Genomic DNA, 7,325 nt, shown 5'->3' with positions numbered 1-7,325 from the left:
GCCGGGATGCGGCCTTTGGGGATGCGGCGGCCCCCGCGGCTGCGGCCCTGGCTGAAGGGTGGCGGGTCAGAGGTCGAGGAGGAGGAGAAGAAGCTCCAAGGCCTCGACTGCTTCAGTCGCGAGCTCAAGAAAAAATTTTACCTTTCATTTTTACAACATTGTCAGTGCCAAATTTTTCTTTCTCCCTCCCCTTCCCTCTTCTGAAAAAGGTAAACAATTTGTATAGTTTATACATGTGCTATCAGGTAAAATATAAATCCGTATTCATCATAGTTGTGGAAGAAAAAAACAAATCGGGGAAAACCCACGAGAAACAGTAGAGTAAGTGAAAAAATATGCTTTAGTCTGCATTCATAGTCCATTAGTTGTTTATCTGGAAATGGATAGGATTTTCCTTCATGAGTCCTTTGCACTTGTCTTGGATCATTGAGTTGCTCAGAAAAGCCTAGTCATTCATAGTTGATCATCACACAATGTGGCTGATACTGTGTACAATCTTTTCCTGGTTCTGCTCATTTCACTTTGCATCAGTTTGTACAAGTCTTTCTTGTACAATGTATTTCTGAAATCTGCCTGCATAACTTACTTACTGCATAACAGTTTTACATTACATTCACATACCACAGCTTGTTTAGCCATTCCTCAACTGATGGGCATCCCCTCAATTTAGAATATTTTGCCACTGCAAATAGGGCTGCTATAAATATTTTTGCACATGTAGTTCCTTTTCTCTGTCTAATGATCTCTTGGGGATACAGACCTAGAAGTGGTATTGCTGGATTAAAGCATGTGCACAGTTTGGTTGCCTTTTGGGCATAGTTCCAAATAGCTCTACAGAATGATTGGATCAGTTCACAACTCCACCAACAACGCATTGGTATTTCAGTTTTCCTACATCCTCTCCAACATTTATCATTTTCCTTTTTTGTCGTACTAGCCAATTTGATTGGTGTGAGGTGGTATTTCAGAGTTATTTTAATTGGCATTTCTCTAATTAAAAGTGATTTAGAGCCCTTCTTCATATGCCCATAGATATCTTTGTTTTCTTCATCAGAAAACTGCCTGGTCATATCCTTTGACCATTTATCAGTTGGGGAACTGCTTGTATTCTCATAAATTTGACTCAGTTCTCTACATACTTGAGAAATGAGGCCTTCATCAGAGATATTTGCTGTAAAGATTGTTTCCTAATTTTCTGCTTTCCTTCTAATCTTGGTTGTAATTGTTTCGTTTGTGCAAAAGCTTATCAATTTAATATGATCAAAATTATCTTCTCTGCATTTTGAAATGCTCTCTATCTCTTATTTGGTCAAGAATTCTTCTCCTCACCATAGATCTGACAGGTAGACTATTGGTTGCTCTTCTAATTTGATTGTTTCATTGTCTATCGTTCCTTTTAACAAGATGTAATTTCCTTCCTTGTCTTTCTTAATTAGGTCATCTTTGCTTTTACTTTGTATAGGATCAGGATTGTTACCACTGCCTTTTTTTTTTTACTTCAGCTAAAACATAATAGATTTTGCTCCAGTCCCTCACCTTTACTCTGTATGTGTCTCTCTCCTTCAAGTGTGCTTCTTGTAAGCAACATAGGTTAACATTCTGGTTTTTCATCCACTCTGTTATCCATTTCCATTTATAGGAGAGTTCATCCCATTCACATTCACAGTTATAAATTCTACTTGTGTATTTCCCTCAAACTTATTCTTCCTCATGTTTGTCTTCTCTCTCCTTTCACCCTTTCCCACCTCACCACAATTTTGCTTGTCTACCACCTCCCCTGATCTGTCCTGTCTTCTGTCAGTCCCTATTCCACCCCCTTTACTTAATCTTCTCCCCTCTTTCTTATCAGGAAAACAGATTTCTATATTCAATACATTGTATATATCATTCCCTCTTTGAGCCAATACTGAAGAAGGTAAGATTCAAGTAATGCCCTTTTCTCACTCTCACATCTCTCCCCCCACTATAATTGGACTTTCTCACTTCTTTATGTAAGAAAATTTAACCCATTCTACCTCCTTTTTCCTTCTGCATCCATTGTACAGCTCTTTCTCATCTCTTGATTTTTTTACATCATTCCCTCAAATTCACCTTATACCTGTACCCTCTGTCTATGTATATTCCTTCTATCTGTACTTTTAGTAATACAATATTTTTATGAGACAGATAGTTTATTCCTACACAGAAAGAAATGCTAAAAATGGAAGAATCATAGTACTCGTTAATAGACTTAGGAAGATGAACAGAATTCGGTGAAAACATTTGACTATGTATGCAGTCATCTGGGAAGCTAATATTTAAACTCACCAGGATATAAGGCAGTATTTATATCTTTGTGGGGTTGATGTCCTCATGAGCTCCCCATATTTTGTGTGGGGAGCAGTGGCAGGGTCTCCAGGATGCTGGGATGGAAAATGACCATTCTCTATCTCTCACATAAGTGATACCATTTTTAAGAGTTACAAGTATCATCCTCCTTTATAGAGATATAAAGAGTTTAGCTCCATTGAATCCCTTGTTTTCTTTTTCCCTTGTTGCCTGTTTATCCTCTTCTTGGGTCTTGGTATTGGAGGTCAAATTTTTGGTTTAGTCCTAGTTTTCTCCTTATGAATGCTTGAAATCTTCCTATTTTTTTGAATGACCATTTTTTTCTCTTGATACATTATCCCTAATTTTTCTGGGTGAGTGATTCTTAGTTGCGGTACCACCTCCTTTGCCCTCTGGAATATCATGTTTCATAATCTCCAGTCCTTTAATGTTACAGTTGAAAAATCCTATATGCTCTTGATTGTGACTCCCTGGTATTTGAATTGTTTCATTCTGGCCACTTGTACAATTTTTCTTTCCTTGACCTGACAGCTCGGAAACTTGGCTATAATGTTCCTTGGGGTTTTTATTTTTGGATCTCTTTCCTCAGGAGAATGGTAGATTCTTTCAATGCCTATGTTGCCCTCTGGTTCCAGGGCATCATGGCAGGTTTTCTTGATAATTTCTTGAAAGATGTTGTCCAAGTCCTCCTTTTGATTACAGAATTCAGGTAGTCCAAATGTTCTGATATTGTCTTTCCTGGATCTATTTCCCAGGACAGTTGTTTTTCTTATAAGGTATTTTACATTTTCTTCCACTTTTTTCATTCTTTTGAACTCATTTAATAGATTCTTGATGTCTCATTGAGTCATTAGCTTTCACTTGCCAAACTGTAACTTTTAAGATATTTTTTTCCTCAACTAGCTTTTATACTTTCCTTTCCATTTGACCAATAGTACTCTTTAAGGAGTTGTTTTCTTCCATGGATTTCTTTATCTCATTTTCCATTTGGCCAAATCTACTTTTTAAGCAGTTTTCCAAACTGTTGAGTCTTTTTTTGTAACTCTCTTGCATCAATTTTATTTCTTTTCCCATTTTTCTTCTACCTCCCCTATATGTTTTTTAAGTTCCTTTTTGACCTCTTCCATGAGTTCTTTCTGGACTTGAGATAACTTCCCATTTTATTTTGGGTTTTTTCCTATAGACATCTTGAAATTGTTGTCCTCTTCTGAGTTTGTGTCTTGGTCTTCCCTGTCACCATAGTAATGTTCTATCTTCAAAATTTTTTTTGATGTTTTTACTCAGCTTTTTTAGGTGGCCTTTTTCATTTCTTTTAAATTCGAGCTCTGCACCAGCGCTGGAAAGGGCACTGTCTCAGATTTCTATTGCTAGTGGCTGCAAGCTCTGGCTGTTTACCTGGTGCTGTAGTGATATTGCCCCAAGACCCATGGCAGACCCTCATGTCTAGTGCCGTGGTGAGGTGTGAGGTGGTGCTTAATGGGTGCTGCTGGAGTCTGTAGGGGTCTGGAAGCTTACCTGGTGCTGAGCCAGGATCTTAGTTGTGGTGTCTGCCATGCGCTGAGACCCGTGGGTGTTTTTGTGTTTCCCTGTCTCTACACTGAAGCATGTGGTCATCTGGCCTCTGGAGTCTGCCATTTTGCCTGTAGCTAGATTGATGAATGGCAGGGCCTGGGCAGGAGCTGCCAAGTTGCTTAGGCACCCTGAGAGTTGGTGTTTACCTGTTTTCCCAGCACTATGCCAGAGCATGTGGAGGGCTAGCTATTGGAGGAAGGATGTTTACCCAGGGCTACACTGAAACATGTATGGTTCTCAAAGCTGGAGTCTGCCAGTTTTCTTAGCTATGCCAAGGCATGTGGAGGTGTCCTGGTGTTGGCATTTGCCTACTCTACCACACTGGGGTTCAGGATTTCCTTCTGGTTTGCTGAGGTGGGGCTTCCTGCTGGCTTTCTGGGTTGCTTCCTGTCCTGGATTGCTCTCTCCTTTCACGCAAGTGAGATGGACTTTCTTGTTGGTCCTCTAAGTTTCTTAGGCTAAAAGATTTTTCTCCCTGTCCTTTTGCTGGTTCTGCTGTTTCAGGATTTGTTTTGGGGCTCTATTTTATGGTTGTTTGGAGGTGAGTATGGCAGAGTTACAGAGATTTACTGCTCACTCCACCTCTTGGCTCCTAAAAGTCCTATTTTCTTTTTTAAAACATTATTTTTAAACAAATTTAAATAATATTTTCTTTTTCTCCAATTACATGTAACTTTTTAATTTGTTGTTTACATTTTTTACATTTAGAATGTGAAATTCTATCCCTCCCTTTCATTCATCAGTAGTAGCTAGAATTGGTTTGTAGGCTCCATTTGTCATGCAACTTGTTGGACAAGATCATAGGTCGTATGGTGCTACCTGCTTAGTAGCAATGAGAATGAAAAATATTACCATGTTGAGAGATACTGAGGGAATACATAGAATTGACAGCACAAGGCCTTGGAGAATAAATGAGAAAGAATTCAGATCTTTCTATCCAATTGAGATACAATTCCTAATGAATGAACATCACTAAGATTGTTACTGACTTTTTAGTAGGAACAAGGTCAAAGGGCAGGGAAAGAAGCTTGATGTTATATGTTGGCCAAAAGGAATTCACAGCACTTATTGTCATGCACTGATTCTTTATTACCTAATGAGTTGATTGATTTATTAACTTGAACAACGGAAAACAATTTATTTATAGTGGAAGGTTTGTGCAGCACTGAGAACAGCAGATCTGATCAGGAAACCTGGGTTCAAGTCCCAGGTCTGCATTTATTGACAACATAACCTTCGGCAAGATCCTTTCAACTCTTATGGCCTCAATTTCTCGAGCTATGAAATATAGGGCCTGAATCAATCTCTTAGGATGTTTCCAGAACTAAATCCTTTGATCTTATGTTATAAAATCTAATTGTAATAGAATTAAAATATTTAAATACATACTTAACAACTACAAAAGCACCAAAGCCACTGAGCTTTCTAAGATTTGTACCCTAGAGAGATCTCAGTCTTTTTCTCTGATTTTAGATGGGAGGAGGCAGGAACAGTCACTAGTGTAGATTGGACCCAGGCTTTAGAGAGAGCTAATCATCCCCTGAGGGTCACAAATCACAGTGTATCTAAACTGTGGAATTGGGAATGTTTCCAATGGGAAACCTACTATTTGTCTCCCTATTGAAAGTCAAGTGATAGAATCTAATAAGCCCCATTGGGATGTATAGTTCTTTGGCGTCCCCTTCTTGGTTGCAAAATCATTTGAATCACAAAATACTGTCACTACTTGTACTGAGAGCATATGAGCTCTTTCTTCCCTCAACTTAATTCTAAGGGGATGATGGTACAAAGTCAAAAAATTATAGAGGTTCATGTATATATAACTCAGCCAAGCATTTTCTGATCAAAAATCTGTAACATGAGTCTTTCTCTCTCCTGGAATTTCAGCCTCCAGCGTTTCATGAAAGACTAGAAGTCTTCAATTTCCCTCACACAAAATTACTTCTTTGCTTCTCTGTGAGGAGGACACTGGTGTTTGGGAAGTTTTATGGTGTTCCACTACACTGAATCCTTAGCAATCTAAGTTACAGCTCATCAAAGAGGAAAACTTTTGCTGCTGGAGGACACAGGAATATCTTCCACAAGCTGAACAAGAAGCCACAGAAAGTGGATATGACTCTTATACTGAGGATCTAAGACCACCTCCCTAGAGCGTGCTCCAGGTTCCTCTATAGCCTCCACATGAGCATACCCAGGTAGCCTTCTAGCACTTGGCTAGGAGTTATGAGCAACAAATTTATACCATATAATACTGTATAAACTATGTCTTTTGTTCTCACACTTCTTTATGTGTTGATAAGGACAGTTTTTACTCTTTAATGACTTTAGGTAAAAAGATGGCTCAAGTAAAATTTACTGTAAAGATTGCATATATAAAAGGTGAGCAAGGGCCTCTGGTGTGTCTATTATTTGACTGATTTTTATTTTAAGAGGTGAGAAAGGTCTCTTGAAAATTTAGCAAATGATTTTGAGAGATGGAGTCGGAAAGATTTATTTGTAAAAGATGATATGATAATAAATAATCCATGATTTCTTAGGGAAATGTTGAGAAAGAGGAATTATATTTGATGTTAAAAAGTCCTATTTTTGAAAGTTGGTATATGTAGATCTATTAATTTACTAATAAAAATTTTATGCATGTATTACATTTCAGGCACTCATAATTATTGGGAATAAGTATACAAAATACTTAACTATCCCTACTCTCAATAAGCTTGCGTTCTATTTGAGTTCTTGAAAAATGGTAAGTTGTTAGTATTTTCTGTCATATCCATTCACTAATGTGTGTAATATGTGCATATATGTTTATATGTATAAACATACATATGTGTATATATGCATGCATACATAATACCTATGTACTTGCATAAGTGTATGTGCCCAGGAGATTTCCTGTTAAAGTGGATAGACAGCCTTCGAGTCAACAGAATCCAGGTTCAAATTCCTACCTCCAACACATATTGGTTCTATGACCCTGAGGAAGTCATTTAAACTGGCAGGGGTCTTAGGCAAATCTCTAAGACAGTATGTTGCTGAACAGTCAATGATCTACATAAGTAGAGTTAGTTTCCTTACTAGGAGCTTCCTCCATCAATAAATCACAACTCTTTGTAAAATATACACATATGCAGACACATGTACAGAGACTTTTGGGGAACCTTAAACTAGAACATTATATATATATACATATATAATATATTATGTATATGTGTAAAGTATATATTTGCATATGCTCATATAAACCTACGAATCTATGCTTGTGTATTTAAGTATGTGAATGCATGTATCTGTACATATAGAGGTAGTTCATTCAGATTTCATTGCTGTAGGGAATTCTTGATAAGGAAATTCTTTTGCAATACAAATCAAAAACTCTTCCTAGAGAATTCCCAGGGTTACTGTCAGGTTGTTGCTGTTGTTGCTAT

The sequence above is a fragment of the Phascolarctos cinereus genome, unplaced genomic scaffold (genome assembly GCF_003287225.1).
Source record: "Phascolarctos cinereus isolate Bilbo 61053 unplaced genomic scaffold, phaCin_HiC Scaffold_1;HRSCAF=81, whole genome shotgun sequence".
Classification (NCBI taxonomy): Eukaryota; Metazoa; Chordata; class Mammalia; order Diprotodontia; family Phascolarctidae; genus Phascolarctos; species Phascolarctos cinereus.
The sequence above is the reverse complement of the archived record's forward strand: the minus strand, read 5'-3'. Positions refer to the sequence as shown.